Source organism: Ranitomeya imitator, chromosome 4, assembly GCF_032444005.1.
Source record: "Ranitomeya imitator isolate aRanImi1 chromosome 4, aRanImi1.pri, whole genome shotgun sequence".
NCBI lineage: Eukaryota > Metazoa > Chordata > Amphibia > Anura > Dendrobatidae > Ranitomeya > Ranitomeya imitator.
This window is the reverse complement of record NC_091285.1, coordinates 658,145,839-658,169,108: the sequence shown is the minus strand read 5'-3', so window position 1 is coordinate 658,169,108 and position 23,270 is coordinate 658,145,839. Positions and strand designations below refer to the sequence as shown.

The 23,270-nt window shown below is 49.8% G+C and overlaps 3 non-coding genes across 3 annotated transcripts; all 3 read right to left on the bottom strand.

The window, feature by feature from the left end:
* Positions 1 to 11,031: 11,031 nt before the first annotated feature.
* TRNAK-CUU (transfer RNA lysine (anticodon CUU)) lies at positions 11,032 to 11,104 on the bottom strand. The gene has a single exon. It is a non-coding gene; the product is annotated as a tRNA-Lys (tRNA).
* An 11,220-nt stretch (positions 11,105 to 22,324) lies between these two features.
* On the bottom strand, positions 22,325 to 22,396 carry TRNAE-CUC (transfer RNA glutamic acid (anticodon CUC)). The gene has a single exon. It is a non-coding gene; the product is annotated as a tRNA-Glu (tRNA).
* A 337-nt stretch (positions 22,397 to 22,733) lies between these two features.
* TRNAV-CAC (transfer RNA valine (anticodon CAC)) lies at positions 22,734 to 22,806 on the bottom strand. Its single transcript has one exon. It is a non-coding gene; the product is annotated as a tRNA-Val (tRNA).
* Between the last annotated feature and the right edge of the window lie 464 nt (positions 22,807 to 23,270).

Here is a 23,270-nt window from a genome sequence, read left to right as displayed (position 1 = left end):
TGACGTGATAGGACTTTTACTATGGGACCTATTATTTCTGTGTACACCCCTTCTCAGGAGCCTTATTACAATAGCGAGGCACTGAGGGTCAGTATTATAAGGGGGCCCAATGGGGGGGTCATTATCATTATGGGAAAGCAAGGATGCCTTATTATTATGATAAGAAAAGGACAGGGGGTCTTTGAATTAGAAGGAGGTGAATGGTCACTATTATAAGGGGTCAAGGGGGGTAATATTAATGGAGGCACAGGGAAATTATTACAATGTAGCGCAAGGGGACATTATTACTGCATGGTGCTGAGTAGCTGTAAGAAGGCACAGGGGATTTATTATAAGGCAGCGCAAGTTGTGGATTGCGTAGAGGTGGTAGAATATGGTCTTGGAAAAGCAGTAAAGTAAAGATGTCTCTGTGTTATATTTTACAGGGACGAATTTTAGATATTTCTTAAAATATCCAATACTCTTTTTAGGTATATTTTTATTTATCTTTAAGGGAATGTCAATAGAAAAATATACTAAAAAGGGAAGACAAGAAGTGCGTACATATAACCCTTGAAAAAACAATATCTATTGATAAATTACGAAAAACATCTACGTCTCTATAGTGCACAAAACAAAACGTGACACAATGATCTGCAATCTCGGGCCACTCGGTAGGTCCACAAGTTCAGACCTTAGGAAATTCATTTATATGTACAACGGTATATATAGTGTCAGTGTATTGATAACACACTGATTCACTGGGGAAGTCCTTCATCTTCACTTTTCTCTTTTATCCAGCACAGACCTCCATCACTTCTACCAGCCAGGTCTTGTCTCTAAATAAAATAACACACAGTTATCTAGATTCTAGAGCACCACTTCCAGACCACTTTCCCAACATCAGCACTTCACAGGTGAATACAGACATGCACCCACTATTAATATATAGTTATTATGCAACCCACCATTTCAAATAGAAATTGTAATCCATCACTGTGCCCCTACTTACTAAACAGCCACTTTCCTCAAGAAATAAATATTTACATTAATTAGCACCTGTACTCTTTCCCCCAGTTCATTACCAGTCACACTCCATCATCATCAACACCCCCTACTCTGTACCTCCTGCTCCCAATTCATTATATTTACATGTACTCTTCTGCCCAAATTCATTATGTCATGACCTCTCTCTGTTCCATCCCCACCCTCTATTCATCATCATTTACTGTCTACCACCCCAATTCATCATTTGTTGTGCTCCACTCTTAATTCATTTGCTCTCCTCCACACCCTCAATTCATTATAATTTGCTCTTAAACTCCACCCTCATGTCATCATTTGCTCTCCCCAACCTCCACTCCCAATTCATAATTTGCTCTCACCACTCCCAATTTAGCATTTGCTCCCCCCTACCCCCCACTCACAACTCATCATTTGCGCTCCCCACCCCAACTTCCAAGAAAGGGAGGTGCAAAAAGCCATGGAAAATCATGACAACTAGCTGAAATATAAAACCAGTGAGCAGTCTCAAGACCTTCGCAGTCTTGTTGTTGCAAAACATACTGATGGCATTGACAGAAGAATTTCTAAACTGCTGTTGATTCCTGTGAGCACCGTTGGCACCATAATCCGGAAGTGGAAAGAACATAATTTCACCAAAAACCGTCCATGACCAGGTGGTACCTGCAAAATTCAAACAGAGGAGTGAAAAGAATTATCATAAGAGTTGTGTAAGAGCCAAGACTCACCTGTTGAGAGCTACAGAGTTTAAAGTTTGCTCAACAACATTTAGTCAAGCCTGTAAAATACTGGGCGAATACAGTCTGGTCAGATGACACCAAAATTGAATTCTTTGGATGCCATAATACTTACCATATAGGTGAGAACATCATAGTGTGGCGTGTTTTTCCACATACAGCACTTGTAAAACTTCATATAATTGATAGAAGGATGAATAGACAAATGTACATATATACAGTATGTAACATATTATGATGATATACAAATGTCTTATGTATGTATAACAACCTAAAAAACAAAGGGGGATACATACGAGACATACAAATAGACAGAAGGGAAAGGGGATGAGTAAAGGTGTTAGGGATTGAAGGGTGGAAGGAGATATATGACCTAGTCAGTAAAGTTCCTAAATATCCAATAATATATCCAATACCCAAAAGGTGTCCCATGGGGACCAAATGGGGTTGAATCTCTCGATGGTTTCGTCATTCAGAGCAGTGCAGTATTTGAAATTTCTGATATCGTTGATCCTGATGTATAAGTCATATATAGACGAGGGGTTTTGTTTCCAGCTCTTTTAGATAAATTTTGCAGGACAATATTAAGTAAAAAGAGTTGAGGATCTAATGACAGGTCTAGATCAAAGACCTGTCAAAGGCCTGTTTAATCAAAGTTTGTACATTTGTCCAAAATGGACTTATTAGGGAGCAGTCCCAGAATAAATGGAAAATAGATCCTGTCAACAAGGCACATCTCCAACGCAGTGGGAGATAGATGGATCTAATTTTCCGAAGTTCTAGAGTGTGGTACCAGAAATGGAGGATCTTATTTTGGTTCTATTTATAAGTGAAACAAGATGCTAAAATGGTTGCTCTCAACCATACAAATCAGCATCACTTAAGGTACCGTTACACTAAACGCCTTACCAACGATCACGACCAGCGATACGACCTGGCCGTGATCGTTGGTAAGTCGCTGTGTGGTTGCTGGGGAGCTGTCACACAGACAGCTCTCACCAGCGACTAACGATCAGGGGAACAACTTCGGCATCGTTGAAACTGTCTTCAACGATGCCGAAATCCCTGGGTAACCAGGGTAAACATCGGGTTACTAAGTGCAGGGCCGCGCTTAGTAACCCGATATTTACCCTGGTTACCATTGTAAAAGTAAAAAAAAAACAAAACAGTACATACTCACATTCTGATGTCTGTCACGTCCCCCGGCGTCCACAGGGTTAAACACAGTGCAGGGAAAGCTCTCGGCAGAAGCGCGTGCATTAGCAGTGCTCCTCCCAAAAGCAGGTTTAACCCTGTGGACGCCGGGGGACGTGACAGACATCGGAATGTGAGTATGTACTGTTTTTTTTTTTTTTTTTTTAACTTTTACAATGGTAACCAGGGTAAATATCGGGTTACTAAGCGCGGCCCTGCACTTAGTAACCTGATATTTACCCTGGCTACCATCACACACGCCGATTCAGCGATGACAGCGGGTGATCAGCGACCAAAAAAAGGTCCTGATCATACCCAGCGACCAACGATCTCCCAGCAGGGGCCTGATCGTTGGTCGCTGTCACGCTTAACAATTTCGTTAACGATATAGTTGCTACATCACAAAAAGCAACGATATCGTTAACGAAATCGTTATGTGTGAAGGTACCTTTAGAGTTTTACCCTGATAACTTTCCCATTTAAGCATACATGAATGCCTAGTCAATGAATTTCCATCTGGGTTTTGTATAATGTTATAGACATTGGAGATTAAGCCTTTTGTTGAGGGACCCTTTCTACAAAGTCTTTCAAAAGATGTTGGGATAGAATCTTGTAAACTGTGAAATACAGATGAGGGAAATGCCTGATTGTAATGTAATAGAATAGTGGGAGCATAGAAACGGCTAATCTAGATTTCATCTCATCATAAGGGAGTAAAGTCCTTGTTTTATAGTTGATTATGTCTGCAAAATTAAACAGGCCAGTGTTAGCACATGTACCCGTTATTGAGGAAGTCAAGTTTCCAGGGATATTTGGGTGGAATAGGAAGGAAAAAAGAAGGCAGTTTGTGGATTTTTTGAGCAAGTCCTCCAAATGTCTCTGGTGAGATTCACTAGGCCCAGGAGCTCATTTGAAGAAGGATTGTAAAACCCATTTTATTTCAGAGAATTAGGGTAATCTGGTGCAAGCCAAAGTTTTTTCAATTTCCATCCATTTCAAGTTAATAGCCCTCTGTGTCTGTACTGTTACAATCTTAGGCAGTTAACTGGTTCATGCAGCTTTACATGAACACTCGATCCTTACACTATGGCTGGTCCGAACAACGAAAGCAATTGTTACCATCCACCTCCCGTGTCTCACTTTTCCTCATAGATTGTAAGCTTGTGAGCAGGGCCCTCATTCCTCTTAGTATCTATTTTGATCTGTGATTATTGTTATGCTGTAATGTCTATTGTCTGTACAAATCCCCTCTATAATTGTAAAGCGCTGCGGAATATATTGGCGCTATATAAATAAAATTATTATTATTATTAAGTAAGCAGGTTTAACTGACCGTGGTTTCTGAGTATGTGACTATTCCAATAATAATGGATAAAATGAGGGGTCACGAGCTTCCCATATTTTCGCCATTCAGGAAAACTGAGTTTGAGATTCAAAGTGGCTGCCTGGAATGACCTTAGCGGGGTTGTCCACTACTTGGACAATCCCTTCTCGATCTAAATGTTTGACCCCAATAAAATAAAAAAACTTACATTCACTTCCTGTGCTGGCACCATTACAGCAGCGTCAGCACTCGCGGTGCCGGGACTGTTGTGTGGTTGCATAACACGTGCAACCAGGCGCCCAATCAGCGCTGGTGTCACTGTCGCCGCCTTTGAACAAATTGAACATGAAGAGAAAGTCAGAGTTTGGCGGGAGTACAGATTTCCTCTTTATGTTCAATTCGACAGAAGGTGGGGACAATGATGCTAGCACTGATTGGGTGCCGGGCATCATGTGTCATGCAAGCGCACAAGAGCGCCAGGACTGCAAGTACAAACACTGCTCTAATGGCACTGACACGGGAGGCGAGAATACGTTTTTTTAAATTTTATTGGGGACAAACATTTAGATCAAAAAGGGGTTGTCCTTGCAGTGGAAAACCCCTTTAAATCTCTGAGTGGAATATGTATGAGTATGGTTTCAAACAAGTATAATAATTTTGGGAGAATGGCCCTTTTTATTGCCAAGATACGACCAAATAAGAATAAGGGAAGCAATCTCATCAGAAGTAACTGGATTTCTTTATATAATGATGGGAAATTATTCTCATAAAGGGTTGACAATGAAGATGTAAGGCTACTTTCACACTAGCGTTGTGCACTGCACGTCGCTATGCGTCGTTTTGTAGAAAAAACGCATCCTGCAAAAGTGCTTGCAGGATGCGTTTTTTCTCTACTGACTTGCATTAGCGTCGTGCGATGGTTGCGCCGTGTTGTGGCAGACCGTCGGCTGCAAAAAACGTTACATGTAACGTTTTTTGCTGCAGACGGTCCGCCATTTCTGACGGCGCATGCGCGGCCGGAACTCCGCCCCTACCTCCCCGCACCTCACAATGGGGCAGCGGATGCGCTGGAAAAATGCATCCGCTGCCCCCGTTGTGTGGCGCATTCACTGCTAGCATCGGTATGCCGGCCCGACGCACTGCGATGGGCCGAGTACGACGCTAGTGTGAAAGTAGCCTAAGATTACTGTATTGCAGACTATAAGATGCACCGGATTATAAGACACAACCCAAACTTTGAGGAGAAAAATAGGAAAAAAAAACCTTTTTTTTAATAAAATGGTGGTGCTTCTTATAATCCATGTGTCTTACTGCTTACCGGGGTGGTGGCTGTGGTGGAGTGGGGTCCCGGGTTCGCTGCTGGAGGAGGCAAGAGTGGGAGCATTGATGTAGGCCGCAGGCTGGGATGAGGGAGTGTTCAGATGTGCGGCGCACCGCTGCGGGTGTTCGATGCTGAAGGGGCTCTGCTGACATTTTGTGAAAGACGATCTCCTGAGATCTTGGTGCTGAGATCTCGATCTGCGCCTGCGCCGCCCCTGGCAGCCATTTTCCCAAAGTCCACCGCATGGGAAACCATGTAAGTGTGGGAGCTCTGGGCTTTCACAAAATGTCGGTAGAGCCCCCGTACCAGCAGCGGCGTGCCGCATATCCGAATATCCCCTCATCTCGGCCTGCGGCCTGCAGCAACGCTCTACTCTTGCCTCCTCCAGCAGCGACCCTGGGACCCTGCTCCACTGATAAGGTACATCCGTATTTTAAGATGCACCTCCATTTTTCCCCTCCTCTTGACACACTGATAGCAACACCACAGAAGAAATGCTAGCACAGGCTTCCAGTATCCTTTGTTTTAGATGCTGGGGTCATCTGAAGGCAATTGTCTCTGCAGTGAAGATGCGAAATGTGCAGCATCTGAAACAACGGATACTGGAAGCCTGTGCTAGCATTTCTTCTGTGGTGTTGCTGTCAGTGTGTCAAGAGTGGTCATAAACTTGTAAATAACTCATGAAAGAATAAAGTTACGTTAACACCAACCACACCATTGTTTTTCTTGTGAACACATGACCCTCTTCTCATTGAAAAAAATAAAGTTGCATCCAAAATGGCCGACTTCAAAATGGCCGCCATGGTCACCACCCATCTTGAAAAGTTTTCGCCTTCCCATATACTAATGTGCCACAAACAGGAAGTTGATATCACCAACTATTCCCATGTTATTTAATTGTATGCATATAAATGGCCACCCTGTAGATGTGCAGCTGATAACATGATACTGTATGTGGACAGATTGATCTAAGGCTATGTGCACATGTTGCAGATTTGCCTATTGATTTCTCTGCACTAAATCCGCAGCTCTTGGCAGAAAACGCAGGTACGGTTTTGATGCGGTTTTTGCGCGTTTTTTGAAGCTAAATAAAGATGTATTATTAAGCAAAAAAAAAATTGTGATGTCATTTCTTGTCCAACCTCCTCTTTCACGTTTGTGGAACCCACACTCCATTACAGATAGATAGACAGATAGAAATATAGATAGATAGATCTACAGTATGTATCTATCTATCGATACATCTATGGCTAGATGTAGAAGTCCAAAAAATCAGAGGCAGCACACCATTATGGATAAAGTTTTGAAGGTGTTCAAGTTTTAATAGCCCATCATGGCGACATTTCAATGTTCTTTTTGCAATTATGGATAGATGTAGATAGATATATGGATAGTTAGGCTACATTCACACATCAGTTTTTTTCCGTCGGGCAGGATCTGGCAAATTTTTGAAAAAACGGATCCGTTGCAAATGGTGAAAACCTGATGCAACTGATCCGTTTTTTTTGAGAGAGAGAGAACGGAAAATGTGCATGATTTGAATGGAAAAATGCATGAAAATCCGGATTCATCATTTCACATCTCAGTTTCATACGTTTTTCGCTGGATCCATCGCTGGGCGTTTTTTCTCCGGACAGAAAAAAAGCTTCCTCTGTACGTTTTCTCCGTCCGCCGGAAACAGCATTTTTGACGGATCCGGCAAAAAACTGTTGAAACGTATGGACACCAGGCGCAATCCGGCGCTAATACAACTCTATGAAAAAAAAATGGATCCGGCGGAAAAAAAACGGATCCGTTTTTTTTTCAAAACTCACCGGATTATGCCTAACGGCAAAAACCTGATGTGTGAAAGTAGTCAGATATATGGATAGAAACATCTATGTATCTATAGATATATCTATCAATCTATAAATATATCTATAGATAGATATAGCCATAGTTATCCATCCATAGATATATCCATAGTTATATCTATACATATATCCATCTACTATATAATTGTCTAAGGGTCAATTCCGTCTGTCTGTCTTTCTGTCTGTCTTTCTGTCTGTCTGTCACAGATATTCATTGCAGGTAAAGAAGCTGCGGAGACACCATCACGTGTTTCTCGACGCAAGCAGTGAATAGCCAGGCCTTTCCCCGGGAAGGAAGAACCACGGGAAGGGCAGCATCCTATGAAGGAAAGCCACCTATGCCAAGCATGGTATCCATCCACAGACAGCTGTTTCGGGGTGTTTGCCCCTCATCAGTGTGGAGTAGGAATCTGGCTATTAGGAGCAGTGCCTAGTAAAAAGATATTCATTGGTCGCGGCCTCTGTCTGTCCTGGAAATCCAAGTCGCTGATTGGTCGCGGCAAAACAGCCACGACCAATCAGCGATGCGCACAGTCCGGAAGAAAATGGCCGCTCCTTACTCCCCGCAGTCAGTGGCCGGCGCCCGCATACTCCCCTCCACTAGCCGCTCACAAAGGGTTAATGCCGGCGGTAACGGACCGCGTTATGCCGCGGGTAAAGCACTCCGTTACCGCCGCTATTAACCCTGTGTGTCCCCAACCTTTTACTATTGATGCTGCCTATGCGGCATCAATAGTAAAAAAATGTAATGTTAAAAATAATAAAAAAACAAAAACCCTCCTATACTCACCCTCTGTAGTCCGCTGAGCCGCTCGCGCCTGCCGCCATCTTCCGTTCCCAGCGATGCATTGCAAAATTACCCAGAAGACTTAGCGGTCTCGCAGCCACGCGCCTATCGCCGGAGCTCCGCTGGATCCCAGGAGGTGAGTATATAACTATTTTTTATTTTAATTATTTTTTTAAACAGGGATATGGTGCACACACTGCTGTATACTACGTGGGCTGTGTTAGATACCGCGTGGCTCTGTGCTGTATACTACATAGGCAGTGTTATATACACCGTGGGCTGTGCTATATATTACGTGGCCACTGTTATATACCGCGTGGGCTGTGCTATATACTACGTGGCTCTGTGCTGTATACGACGTGGCTCTGTGCTGTATACTACGTGGCTGGGACAATATACTATGTGACTGGGCAATATACTACGTGGCTGGGCAATATACTACGTGACTGGGCAATATACTACATGACTGGGCAATATACTACGTGACTGGGCAATATACTACGTGGCTGGGACAATATACTACGTGGCTGGGCAATATACTACGTGACTGGGCAATATACTACGTGGCTGGGACAATATACTACGTGGCTGGGCAATATACTACGTGGCTGGGCAATATACTACGTGGCTGGGCAATATACTATGTGGCTGGGCAATATACTACGTGACTGGGCAATATACTACGTGGCTAGGACAATATACTACGTGGCTGGGCAATATACTAGGTGGCTGGCCAATATACTACGTGGCTGGGCAATATACTACGTGGCTAGGACAATATACTACGTGACTGGGCAATATACTAGGTGGCTGGCCAATATACTACGTGGCTGGGCAATATACTACGTGACTGGGCAATATACTACGTGGCTGGGCAATATACTACGTGGCTGGGACAATATACTACGTGGCTGGGACAATATACTACGTGGCTGGGCAATATACTACGTGGCTGGGCAATATACTACGTGGCTGGGACAATATACTACGTGACTGGGCAATATACTACGTCGCTGGGCAATATACTACGTGGCTGGGCAATATACTACGTGACTGGGCAATATACTACGTGACTGGGCAATATACTACGTGGCTAGGACAATATACTACGTGGCTGGGCAATATACTAGGTGGCTGGCCAATATACTACGTGGCTGGGCAATATACTACGTGGCTAGGACAATATACTACGTGACTGGGCAATATACTAGGTGGCTGGCCAATATACTACGTGGCTGGGCAATATACTACGTGACTGGGCAATATACTACGTGGCTGGGCAATATACTACGTGGCTGGGACAATATACTACGTGGCTGGGACAATATACTACGTGGCTGGGCAATATACTACGTGGCTGGGCAATATACTACGTGGCTGGGACAATATACTACGTGACTGGGCAATATACTACGTCGCTGGGCAATATACTACGTGGCTGGGCAATATACTACGTGACTGGGCAATATACTACGTGACTGGGCAATATACTACGTGGCTGGGCAATATACTACGTGACTGGGCAATATACTACGTGACTGGGCAATATACTACGTGGCTGGGCAATATACTACGTGACTGGGCAATATACTACGTGACTGGGCAATATACTAGGTGGCTGGCCAATATACTACGTGGCTGGGCAATATACTACGTGGCTGGGCAATATACTACGTGGCTCTGCTGTATACTACGTGTGTGAACAGGCTCGAGCAGTAATTACACGGTGTACATCTGATGTCACTGTATCCCATGTGCTGCCTCAGATCCATGCACTGAACATTTTACATAGAAAAAGGTTAAAATGAATAAAAGGAATTCAAAGAATCCACAATCACTATAAACATAGTGACCATTTGCATTCATGTTATGGAGTAAATAAAGTAAACGTATAAACATGAAAACTATAATATATTTATATTAACAGCAAATACACTTTATAAAAAAAAAAAAAAATTCTAGCAGAGGATGGTTTCGATCCATCGACCTCTGGGTTATGGGCCCAGCACGCTTCCGCTGCGCCACTCTGCTGACTGGTGATAATAGAACGTTGAGAGTGTGAAGATTCCATCCTCTGCAGGCGGGGCTGTGATTGGTGGAGCTCAGTCTTCCTTTTTCAGATATTCTGCTTGTCGCTGACTGCTCACTAGCACATGGCTGTGTGTACAGTGGACTTCATCTGCACCCCTGCAATCCAGAATGTGATAGTCCAGACTCCTCTTACCTACATGCTTTTGTTTGTGACTTCCATTTTACAGGGAGGGGTCAGACTTGTACTTGGAGGATTATAATCAGTGTTTATGAGCCTCATTAGAATTTGCCGAGTGTTTAGGAAATCCCCCCTGTGGGCAGATGCTGTGATCCTGGGTCATATAGCAGGGAAGTGCTGCTGCCATTTAGTAGCCCGGGGATCCTGAGCACACAGAGCCTTTAACTTAGCAGCTGTCTCTGTGGCGCAATCGGTTAGCGCGTTCGGCTGTTAACCGAAAGGTTGGTGGTTCGAGCCCACCCAGGGACGATGATGATTTTAGTTTGAGATTTATTTACAGATATTTTAGGAAATGTAGGGAAGAACTTATTTTTATTTTAGGAATTGTGCCCATACACGGTACTAAATATTTCTTGTAATTTTTGTCCCAAATGTATTCAGTGCAGATATGGAGACATGTGCTGTAGGAAAAAATAGAATGAGATTGGAATACAGAAAACCTATTTTCAGTGCTGAACAAAATAAATATGAATAAAATAAAGGAATTTTTCAAACTTGATTAGTCAAAAGATTGTTTGATGTCAAAGAAAGAAAAAGAACCAGTCGCCCAACGTGGGGCTCGAACCCACGACCCTGAGATTAAGAGTCTCATGCTCTACCGACTGAGCTAGCCGGGCACCTGCTGCTATGTGGGAGTCTGAGCTCCTGAGTGATGTGCGTGATCATGCCCTCTGCGCATGTATTTATCGGAGTTCCCCACATTAGGCTTCTTTCACACTGGCGTTTTTTGCAATACGTCGCAATGTTGTTTGCAGGATGCGTTTTTGCCCCATAGATTAACATTAGCGACGCATTGACACACGTTGCAACCGTTGTGGCGGACCGCCGGGAGCAAAAAACGTTACATGCTTTTTTTTTTTTTTTTGCTGCTGACGGACCGCTTTTTCCCACAGCGCATGCGCGGCCGGAACTCCGCCCCCACCTCCCCGCACCTTACAATGGGGCAGCGGATGCGCAGGAAAAATGCATCCGCTGCCTCCGTTGTGCCTCCGTTTCACCTGCTAGTGTCAGAACCTCGGCCCGACGCACTGCGACGGGCCCAGTCCGACGCTACTGTGAAAGTAGCCTTATAGGGTACAGCTCTCTTCATTCTCTGACCTTACTATAGTCTATAACGCGTAACAGAAAACTTATTATAAGGCTACATTCACACTTCCGTCTTTATAAAGACGTTGCAATGCGTCGCTCTGTGCAAAAAACGCATCCTGTAAAACCCATCTGTTGCCCGCAGGATGCGTTTTTTGCACATAGACTTGTATTACCGACGCATCGAGACGTATGGACACACGTTCCGTCGTCACAAAAAAGAAGTTAAATGTAACGTTGTCTTGTGCGACGCGTCTTCCATTTTCGACCGCGCACCGCCCCCTCCTCCCCAGAACTCATAATGGGCAGCGAATGCGTCTGAAACCTGCATCCGCTGCCCTCGTTGTGCACTATTTTGCACAATGTCCGTCGGTATGTTGGGCCGACGGTTTGCGACGGCCTCGTACCGACGGAAGTGTGAAAGTAGCCTAAGAGGCATCTATCTGTTTGAAAAAACTGGAGGCGAGTGGTCAAATGTTACACATCGGGCTGACAGGCGAGGGGCCGGACGTTATACAGCGGGATGAAGGGCGAGGGTCCGGACGTTATACACTGGGCAGATGGGCGAGGGGCTGGATGTTATACAACGGGATGAAGGGTGAGGGGCTGGATGTTATACACTGGGCAGACGGGCGAGGGGCCAGACGTTATACAGCGGGATGAAGGGCGAGGGGCCGGACGTTATACAGCGGGATGACGGGCGAGGGGCCGGACGTTATACAGCGGGATGAAGGGCGAGGGGCTGGATGTTATACAACGGGATGAAGGGTGAAGGGCTGGATGTTATACAGCGGGAGGAAGGGTGAGGGGCTGGATGTTATTCACTTGGTTGTTATTCACTGGGCAGATGGGCGAGGGGCTGGATGTTATACAGCGGGATGAAGGGCGAGGGGCTGGATGTTACACAGCGGGAGGAAGGGTGAGGGGCTGGATGTTATACAGCGGGATGAAGGGCGAGGGGCTGGATGTTATACAGCGGGCTGAAGGGTGAGGGGCTTGATGTTACACAGCGGGAGAAAGGGTGAGGGGCTGGATGTTACTCACTGGGCAGACGGGCGAGAGGCTCAATGTTATACAGCGGGATGAAGGGCGAGGGGCTGGATGTTACACAGCGGGAGGAAGGGTGAGGGGCTGGATGTTATACAGCGGGATGAAGGGCGAGGGGCTGGATGTTACACAGCGGGAGGAAGGGTGAGGGGCTGGATGTTATACAGCGGGATGAAGGGTGAGAGGCTGGATGTTACACAGCGGGAGGAAGGGTGAGGGGCTGGATGTTATTCACTTGGATGTTATTCACTGGGCAGATGGGCGAGAGGCTGGATGTTATACAGCGGGATGAAGGGCGAGGGGCTGGATGCCATACATCAGACTGACGGGTGAGTGGCTGGATGTTATACATTGTTCGGAAAAGCAAGGGGCTGGATGTTATATACCGTGCTGATGGGCGAGGGGTCGGATGTTATACACTGGGCAGACGGGCAAGGGGTCGGATGTTATACAGCGGGATGAAGGGCGAGGGGCCAGACGTTATACACTGGGCAGACGGGCGAGGGGTTGGATGTTATACAGCGGGATGAAGGGTGAGGGGCTGAATGTTATACAGCGGGATGAAGGGTGAGGGGCTGGATGTTACACAGCGGGAGGAAGGGTGAGGGGCTGGATGTTATTCACTTGGATGTTATTCACTGGGCAGATGGGCGAGGGGCTGGATGTTATACAGCGGGATGAAGGGCGAGGGGCTAGACGTTATACACTGGGCAGACGGGCGAGGGGTTGGATGTTATTCAGTGGGATGAAGGGTGAGGGGCTGGATGTTATACAGCGGGATGAAGGGTGAGGGGCTGGATGTTATACAGCGGGATGAAGGGTGAGGGGCTGGATGTTATACAGCGGGATGAAGGGTGAGGGGCTGGATGTTATTCACTTGGATGTTATTCACTGGGCAGATGGGCGAGGGGCTGGATGTTATACAGCGGGATGAAGGGCGAGGGGTTGGATGCCATACATCAGACTGACGGGTGAGTGGCTGGATGTTATACATTGGGCGGAAAAGCAAGGGGCTGGATGTTATATACCGTGCTGATGGGCGAGGGGTCGGATGTTATACACTGGGCAGACGGGCAAGGGGTCGGATGTTATACAGCGAAATGAAGGGCAAGGGGCCAGACGTTATTCACTGGGCGGACGGGCGAGGGGTTGGATGTTATACAGCGGGAGGAAGGGTGAGGGGCTGGATGTTATTCACTTGGATGTTATTCACTGGGCAGATGGGCGAGGGGCTGGATGTTATACAGCGGGATGAAGGGCGAGGGGCTGGATGTTACACAGCGGGAGGAAGGGTGAGGGGCTGGATGTTATACAGCGGGATGAAGGGCGAGGGGCTGGATGTTATACAGCGGGCTGAAGGGTGAGGGGCTTGATGTTACACAGCGGGAGAAAGGGTGAGGGGCTGGATGTTACTCACTGGGCAGACGGGCGAGAGGCTCAATGTTATACAGCGGGATGAAGGGCGAGGGGCTGGATGTTACACAGCGGGAGGAAGGGTGAGGGGCTGGATGTTATACAGCGGGATGAAGGGCGAGGGGCTGGATGTTACACAGCGGGAGGAAGGGTGAGGGGCTGGATGTTATACAGCGGGATGAAGGGTGAGAGGCTGGATGTTACACAGCGGGAGGAAGGGTGAGGGGCTGGATGTTATTCACTTGGATGTTATTCACTGGGCAGATGGGCGAGAGGCTGGATGTTATACAGCGGGATGAAGGGCGAGGGGCTGGATGCCATACATCAGACTGACGGGTGAGTGGCTGGATGTTATACATTGTTCGGAAAAGCAAGGGGCTGGATGTTATATACCGTGCTGATGGGCGAGGGGTCGGATGTTATACACTGGGCAGACGGGCAAGGGGTCGGATGTTATACAGCGGGATGAAGGGCGAGGGGCCAGACGTTATACACTGGGCAGACGGGCGAGGGGTTGGATGTTATACAGCGGGATGAAGGGTGAGGGGCTGAATGTTATACAGCGGGATGAAGGGTGAGGGGCTGGATGTTACACAGCGGGAGGAAGGGTGAGGGGCTGGATGTTATTCACTTGGATGTTATTCACTGGGCAGATGGGCGAGGGGCTGGATGTTATACAGCGGGATGAAGGGTGAGGGGCTGGATGTTATTCACTTGGATGTTATTCACTGGGCAGATGGGCGAGGGGCTGGATGTTATACAGCGGGATGAAGGGCGAGGGGTTGGATGCCATACATCAGACTGACGGGTGAGTGGCTGGATGTTATACATTGGGCGGAAAAGCAAGGGGCTGGATGTTATATACCGTGCTGATGGGCGAGGGGTCGGATGTTATACACTGGGCAGACGGGCAAGGGGTCGGATGTTATACAGCGAAATGAAGGGCAAGGGGCCAGACGTTATTCACTGGGCGGACGGGCGAGGGGTTGGATGTTATACAGCGGGAGGAAGGGTGAGGGGCTGGATGTTATTCACTTGGATGTTATTCACTGGGCAGATGGGCGAGGGGCTGGATGTTATACAGCGGGATGAAGGGCGAGGGGCTGGATGTTACACAGCGGGAGGAAGGGTGAGGGGCTGGATGTTATACAGCGGGATGAAGGGTGAGGGGCTGGATGTTACACAGCGGAAGGAAGGGTGAGGGGCTGGATGTTATTCACTGGGCAGAGATGAAGGGTGAGGGGCTGGATGTTACACAGCGGGAGGAAGGGTGAGGGGCTGGATGTTATTCACTTGGATGTTATTCACTGGGCAGATGGGCGAGGGGCTGGATGTTATACAGCGGGATGAAGGGCGAGGGGCTGGATGCCATACATCAGACTGACGGGTGAGTGGCTGGATGTTATACATTGGGCGGAAAAGCAAGGGGCTGGATGTTATATAACGTGCTGATGGGCGAGGGGTCGGATGTTATACACTGGGCAGACGGGCAAGGGGTTGGATGTTATACCGCGGGATGAAGGGCGAGGGGCCAGACGTTATACACTGGGCAGACGGGCGAGGGGTTGGATGTTATACAGCGGGATGAAGGGCGAGGGGCCGGACGTTATACACTGTGCAGATGGACGAGGGGTCGGATATTATACTGGGCAGACAGGCGAGGGGTCGGATGTTATACACTGGGCAAACGGGCGAGGGGTCGTATGTTCTACAGAGGGATGAAGGGCGAGGGGTCAAATGTTATACACTGTGCAGACGGGCGAGGGGTCGGATGCTATACACTGGGCAGACGGGCGAGGGGTTGGATGTTATACACTGGGCAGATGGGCGAGGGGTCGGATGTTATACACTGGGCAGACGGGCGAGGGGTTGGATGTTATACACTGGGCAGATGGGCGAGTGGCTGGATGTTATACAGCGGGATGAAGGGTGAGGGGCCAGACATTATACACTGGGCAGACGGGCGAGGGGCTGGATGTCTTACAGCGGGATGAAGGGCGATGGGCCGAACGTTATACATTGTGCAGACGGGCGAGGGGTCGGATATTATATACTGGGCAGACGGGCGAGGGGTCGGATGTTATACACTGGGCAAACGGGCGAGGGGTCGTATGTTATACAGCGGGATGAAGGGCGAGGGGTCGGACGTTATACACTGTGCAGACGGGCGAGGGGTCGGATGTTATACACTGGGCAGACGGGCGAGGGGTCGGATGTTATATACTGGGCAAACGGGTGAGGGGTCGTATGTTATACAGCGGGATGAAGGGCGAGGGGTCGGACGTTATACACTGTGCAGGCGGGCGAGGGGTCGTATGTTATACAGCGGGATGATTGGTGAGGGGTCGGATGTTATACACTGGGCAGACGGGCGAGGGGTCGGATGTTATACACTGGGCAGACGGGCGAGGGGTCGGATGTTATATACTGGGCAAACGGGCGAGGGGTCGTATGTTATACAGCGGGATGAAGGGCGAGGGGTCGGACGTTATACACTGTGCAGACGGGCGAGGGGTCGGATGTTATGCACTGGGCATATGGGCGAGGGGTCGGATGTTATACACTGGGCAGACGGGCAAGGGGTCGGATGTTATACACTGGGCAGACGGGCGAGGGGTCGGATGTTATATACTGGGCAAACGGGTGAGGGGTCGTATGTTATTCAGCGGGATGAAGGGCGAGGGGTCGGACGTTATACACTGTGCAGGCGGGCAAGGGGTCGTATGTTATACAGCGGGATGAAGGGCGAGGGGTCGGACGTTATACACTGGGCAGACGGGCGAGGGGTCGGATGTTATACACTGGGCAGACGGTTGAGGGGTCGGATGTTATATACTGGGCAAACGGGCGAGGGGTCGTATGTTATACAGCGGGATGAAGGGCGAGGGGTCGGACGTTATACACTGTGCAGACGGGCGAGGGGTCGGATGTTATACACTGGGCAGATGGGCGAGGGGTCGGATGTTATACACTGGGCAGACGGGCGAGGGGTCGGATGTTATACACTGGGCAGACGGGCGAGGGGTCGGATGTTATACACTGGGCAGACGGGCCAGGGGTCGGATATTATATACTGGGCAGACGGGCGAGGGGATCGGATGTTATATACTGGGCAAACGGGCGAGGGGTCGTATGTTATACAGCAGGATGAAGGGCGAGGGGTCGGACGTTATACACTGTGCAGACGGGCGAGGGGTCGGATGTTATACACTGGGCAGATGGGCGAGGGGTCGGATGTTATACACTGGGCAGACGGGCGAGGGGTCGGATGTTATACACTGGGCAGATGGGCGAGGGGTCGGATGTTATACACTGGGCAGACGGGCCAGGGGTCGGATATTATATACTGGGCAGACGGGCGAGGGGATCGGATGTTATATACTGGGCAAACGGGCGAGGGGTCGTATGTTATACAGCGGGATGAAGGGCGAGGGGTCGGACGTTATACACTGTGCAGACGGGCGAGGGGTCGGATGTTATACACTGGGCAGACGGGTGAGGGGTCGGATGTTATACACTGGGCAGACGGGCGAGGGGTCGGATGTTATACACTGGGCAAACGGGCGAGGGGTCGTATGTTATACAACGGGATGAAGGGCGAGGGGTCGGACGTTATACACTGTGCAGGCGGGCAAGGGGTCGTATGTTATACAGCGGGATGAAGGGCGAGGGGTCGGATGTTATATACTGGCAAAACGGGCGAGGGGTCGTATGTTATACAGCGGGATGAAGGGCGAGGGGTCGGATGTTATACACTGGGCAGATGGGCGAGGGGTCGGATGTTATACACTGGGCAGACGAGCGAGGGGTCGGATGTTATATACTGGCAAAACGGGCGAGGGGTCGTATGTTATACAGCGGGATGAAGGGCGAGGGGTCGGATGTTATACACTGGGCAGATGGGCGAGGGGTCGGATGTTATACACTGGGCAGACGGGTGAGGGGTCGGATGTTATACACTGGGCAGACGGGCGAGGGGTCGGATGTTATACACTGGGCAAACGGGCGAGGGGTCGTATGTTATACAACGGGATGAAGGGCGAGGGGTCGGACGTTATACACTGTGCAGGCGGGCAAGGGGTCGTATGTTATACAGCGGGATGAAGGGCGAGGGGTCGGATGTTATATACTGGCAAAACGGGCGAGGGGTCGTATGTTATACAGCGGGATGAAGGGCGAGGGGTCGGATGTTATACACTGGGCAGATGGGCGAGGGGTCGGATGTTATACACTGGGCAGACGAGCGAGGGGTCGGATGTTATATACTGGCAAAACGGGCGAGGGGTCGTATGTTATACAGCGGGATGAAGGGCGAGGGGCCGGATGTTATACACTGGGCAGACGGGCGAGGGGTCGGATGTTATACACTGGGCAGACGGGCGAGGGGTCGGATGTTATACAGCGGGATGAAGGGCGAGGGGTCGGATGTTATACACTGGGCAGACGAGCGAGGGGTCAGACGTTATACACTGGGCAGACGGGCGAGGGGTCGGATGTTATACACTGGGCAGACGGGCGAGGGGTCGGATGTTATATACTGGCAAAACGGGCGAGGGGTCGTATGTTATACAGCAGGATGAAGGGCGAGGGGTCGGACGTTATACACTGTGCAGACGGGCGAGGGGTCGGATGTTATACACTGGGCAGATGGGCGAGGGGTCGGATGTTATACACTGGGCAGACGAGCGAGGGGTCGGATGTTATACACTGGGCAGATGGGCGAGGGGTCGGATGTTATACACTGGGCAGACGGGCGAGGGGTCGGATGTTATACAGCGGGATGAAGGGCGAGGGGTCGGATGTTATACACTGTGCAGACGGGCGAGGGGTCGGATGTTATACACTGGGCAGACGGGCGAGGGGTCGGATGTTATACACTGGGCAGACGGGCGAGGGGTCGGATGTTATACACTGGGCAGACGGGGCAGGGGTCGGATGTTATACACTGGGCAGACGGGCCAGGGGTCGGATGTTATATACTGGGCAGACGGGGCAGGGGTCGGATGTTATACAGCGGGATGAAGGGCGAGGGGTCGGATGTTATACACTGTGCAGACGGGCGAGGGGTCGGATGTTATACACTGTGCAGACGGGCGAGGGGTCGGATGTTATACACTGTGCAGACGGGCGAGGGGTCGTATGTTATACAGCGGGATGAAGGGCGAGGGGTCGGACGTTATACACTGTGCAGACGGGCGAGGGGTCGGATGTTATACACTGGGCAGACGGGTGAGGGGTCGGATGTTATACACTGGGCAGACGGGCGAGGGGTCGGATGTTATACACTGGGCAAACGGGCGAGGGGTCGTATGTTATACAACGGGATGAAGGGCGAGGGGTCGGACGTTATACACTGTGCAGGCGGGCAAGGGGTCGTATGTTATACAGCGGGATGAAGGGCGAGGGGTCGGATGTTATATACTGGCAAAACGGGCGAGGGGTCGTATGTTATACAGCGGGATGAAGGGCGAGGGGTCGGATGTTATACACTGGGCAGATGGGCGAGGGGTCGGATGTTATACACTGGGCAGACGAGCGAGGGGTCGGATGTTATATACTGGCAAAACGGGCGAGGGGTCGTATGTTATACAGCGGGATGAAGGGCGAGGGGTCGGATGTTATACACTGGGCAGATGGGCGAGGGGTCGGATGTTATACACTGGGCAGACGGGTGAGGGGTCGGATGTTATACACTGGGCAGACGGGCGAGGGGTCGGATGTTATACACTGGGCAAACGGGCGAGGGGTCGTATGTTATACAACGGGATGAAGGGCGAGGGGTCGGACGTTATACACTGTGCAGGCGGGCAAGGGGTCGTATGTTATACAGCGGGATGAAGGGCGAGGGGTCGGATGTTATATACTGGCAAAACGGGCGAGGGGTCGTATGTTATACAGCGGGATGAAGGGCGAGGGGTCGGATGTTATACACTGGGCAGATGGGCGAGGGGTCGGATGTTATACACTGGGCAGACGAGCGAGGGGTCGGATGTTATATACTGGCAAAACGGGCGAGGGGTCGTATGTTATACAGCGGGATGAAGGGCGAGGGGCCGGATGTTATACACTGGGCAGACGGGCGAGGGGTCGGATGTTATACACTGGGCAGACGGGCGAGGGGTCGGATGTTATACAGCGGGATGAAGGGCGAGGGGTCGGATGTTATACACTGGGCAGACGAGCGAGGGGTCAGACGTTATACACTGGGCAGACGGGCGAGGGGTCGGATGTTATACACTGGGCAGACGGGCGAGGGGTCGGATGTTATATACTGGCAAAACGGGCGAGGGGTCGTATGTTATACAGCAGGATGAAGGGCGAGGGGTCGGACGTTATACACTGTGCAGACGGGCGAGGGGTCGGATGTTATACACTGGGCAGATGGGCGAGGGGTCGGATGTTATACACTGGGCAGACGAGCGAGGGGTCGGATGTTATACACTGGGCAGATGGGCGAGGGGTCGGATGTTATACACTGGGCAGACGGGCGAGGGGTCGGATGTTATACAGCGGGATGAAGGGCGAGGGGTCGGATGTTATACACTGTGCAGACGGGCGAGGGGTCGGATGTTATACACTGGGCAGACGGGCGAGGGGTCGGATGTTATACACTGGGCAGACGGGCGAGGGGTCGGATGTTATACACTGGGCAGACGGGGCAGGGGTCGGATGTTATACACTGGGCAGACGGGCCAGGGGTCGGATGTTATATACTGGGCAGACGGGGCAGGGGTCGGATGTTATACAGCGGGATGAAGGGCGAGGGGTCGGATGTTATACACTGTGCAGACGGGCGAGGGGTCGGATGTTATACACTGTGCAGACGGGCGAGGGGTCGGATGTTATACACTGTGCAGACGGGCGAGGGGTCGGATGTTATACAGCGGGATGAAGGGCGAGGGGTCGGACGTTATACACTGGGCAGACGGGCGAGGGGTCGGATGTTATACACTGTGCAGACGGGCGAGGGGTCGGATGTTATACAGCGGGATGAAGGGCGAGGGGTCGGACGTTATACACTGTGCAGACGGGCGAGGGGTCGGATGTTATACACTGTGCAGACGGGCGAGGGGTCGGATGTTATACAGCGGGATGAAGGGCGAGGGGTCGGACGTTATACACTGTGCAGACGGGCGAGGGGTCGGATGTTATACACTGGGCAGACGGGCGAGGGGTCGTATGTTATACAACGGGATGAAGGGCGAGGGGTCGGACGTTATACACTGTGCAGACGGGCGAGGGGTCGGATGTTATACACTGTGCAGACGGGCGAGGGGTCGTATGTTATACAGCGGGATGAAGGGCGAGGGGTCGGATGTTATACACTGTGCAGACGGGCGAGGGGTCGGATGTTATACAGCGGGATGAAGGGCGAGGGGTCGGACGTTATACACTGTGCAGACGGGCGAGGGGTCGGATGTTATACACTGGGCAGACGGGCGAGGGGTCGTATGTTATACAACGGGATGAAGGGCGAGGGGTCGGATGTTATACACTGGGCAGACGGGCGAGGGGTCGTATGTTATACAGCGGGATGAAGGGCGAGGGGTCGGACGTTATACACTGTGCAGACGGGCGAGGGGTCGGATGTTATACACTGGGCAGACGGGCGAGGGGTCGGATGTTATACACTGGGCAGACGGGCGAGGGGTCGGATGTTATACACTGGGCAGACGGGCGAGGGGTCGGATGTTATACACTGGGCAGACGGGCGAGGGGTCGGATGTTATACACATACACATTGGATTGGAGTGCTCCTTTAACCACTTAGAGTCGTCTCAGAAGGGCGACCCCCTAACCCCGAGCACCTTTTGGGGTCTTTCCATGATTACATCTATTTGAGATACTTGCTCCGCACCTCCGTCGATCTGCTGCCGGACGCATACACCGTGTAGTGGCCGTTCCTAGGTACTGCAGCTCCGCTCCTATTCACTTCAATAAGAGCCTGTAGTGCTGATCCAGCTCCGTACACTGATCACATCCTTCCGCCGCTGAAGATGAGAAATAGTCAATTTTATTGGGGTTCTAGGTGTGTGACCCCCTCCCAACCAATCTTGAGGCTGATTTAAACCAACAATTAATAGTACAAGTCACATAGTAAAAGTAGCAAAAATCTTCTGCACCCATGAGTCGCTTGTAGAACCTTCTCTTTAGCAGCCAAAAATAAAAATAAAGTTGCAGAAGACAAAGTGACCAATAGTCTTATTAAATGTGAGCTATATAAAATGCAACAAACAGGCTATAAGTCTGCAAAAGCTCATAAACTAAAGCTTAAGAAAAAAAATAATTCATTCCCTGACCGGGAATCGAACCCGGGCCGCGGCGGTGAGAGCGCCGAATCCTAACCACTAGACCACCAGGGAACCTTCCGGAACATGTGCTGTGGCCAAATATAGTGACGACAAGTGAAATGACAGTGTACTGTTCTCAGAGGGCTCTGCTGTCTGGAGATTGTATTATCCTGTCAGATCCCAGGATTTTATTTGACCTTTTTTCTTTAGTTTCTGCATTTCCCTGTGTCACTCAGGCTTCATAAGATCAAAATACCTTAAACATTGCTGCTAATAACAATAAAAAAAAAACTTCTATACGTCATAAAAAGTAAAATTCACGATTCTTAATGATTACAGAAAAGATGTCTGCTAAGGAACAATAAACTCTCAATTTAAAAAGTTTTAGAAAAATTAAATAATGAAAATGTGTTTCCGCCCGGTTTCGAACCGGGGACCTTTCGCGTGTGAGGCGAACGTGATAACCACTACACTACAGAAACTCGGGTGGTTTACCGGGATCACTCTGCGCTGACCAGCATGAGCTCACACTGCTGCCTCACTGACATATTGGGTTGTATGAAGAACTTAGAACATTGTAAATACACCATGAAATGCAAGGATGTTCTGCTGTTCACAAAACTAAAGTTTTACCCTTTACATGAGATTCCATTTTTGTCAGCCATCCAGTTAGTCATCCAGTCAGACAACCTGTCAGTCAGTCGTCCACTCAGGCATCTAGTAAGTCATTTTGTCAGTCATTTTGCCAGTTATCCAGTCAATCATCTTCTCAGTGATCCTGTCAGTCACTCAGTCATCCTGTCAGGTGTTCTGTCAGACATCCTGTCAGTCATCCTCTCAGGTGTTCTGTCAGTCATCCTGTCAGTCATCCTCTCAGGTGTTCTGTCAGACATCCTGTCAGTCATCCTCTCAGGTGTTCTGTCAGACATCCTGTCAGTCATCCTCT